We start from the raw sequence: 831 nt of genomic DNA, 5'->3' as shown, positions 1-831 counted from the left end.
GGTAGGGGTTAGCAACCGCCAATGTAGTGTCCTCTTGGATTTGAGGGCACTCATCGGTGTAATGAGTAGTACAAGCACAAACACCACATATCCTTGATGGTCCTTCTATCCTAGAAGATTGAGGTGGAGCATTTATCAAAGCTTGAGGGATTTGTTGCCCTTTCGTGATTTGCCTCAACAAAATAGTCATCTCACCGAGGGTCTTAGTCAAAATTGCATCTCTAGAGGGAGAAACCTCACTCAATGCTTTTGGTTGTGGACTTTTAGCTCTAGAGTATTGAGTTGAATCTGCTAGGCCCGATATAACTTCCCATGCTTCTGCTGCGGTCTTGTTTTTGGTCAATGATCCCCCACTCACGGCATCCAAGAGAAGCTTATCTTGGTGGTGCATTCCTTGACAGAAATAACTGATCAAAATCAACTCATCTATCCAGTGGTGAGGGCAAGCTTCCAGCAACTTCTTAAATCTCTCCTAATATTCATACAAAGTCTCCCCATCCCGTTGCACAATGCAAGAGATCTCTCTTCTCAGCTTGTCTGTTTTCTGGGGACGGTAGAACTTCTCCAAAAATTCTTTTCGCAACAAGTCCCAATTGGATCTAACTTCACCCGGCTGAATATAAAACCATTCCTTCGCTTTTCCCTCCAAAGAGAAAGGGAAAGAGAAGACCAACACGGCGGCTTTATCCACTCCATGTCTTCTTGCAGTTGCACATGCAACTTGGAAATCTTTAAGGTGCTTCAGAGGATCTTCCCCAGGCAATCTATTTTACTTGGGGAGCAAGTTGATTTTGCCAGACTTAAGCTCAAAATTTGGGTCCAAGGCTGGAT

General features: G+C 44.3%; 1 non-coding gene across 1 annotated transcript; it reads left to right on the top strand.

Moving 5' to 3' along the window:
• The first annotated feature begins 428 nt into the window (after positions 1-428).
• LOC130958301 (small nucleolar RNA R71) lies at positions 429-535 on the top strand. The gene has a single exon (XR_009077430.1). It is a non-coding gene; the product is annotated as a small nucleolar RNA R71 (small nucleolar RNA).
• Positions 536-831: the final 296 nt, after the last annotated feature.

The sequence above is a fragment of the Arachis stenosperma genome, chromosome 10 (assembly GCF_014773155.1).
Source record: "Arachis stenosperma cultivar V10309 chromosome 10, arast.V10309.gnm1.PFL2, whole genome shotgun sequence".
Taxonomy (NCBI): Eukaryota; Viridiplantae; Streptophyta; class Magnoliopsida; order Fabales; family Fabaceae; genus Arachis; species Arachis stenosperma.
Note: the sequence above shows the minus strand (reverse complement) of the source record. Positions and strands in the feature narration are given on the sequence as shown.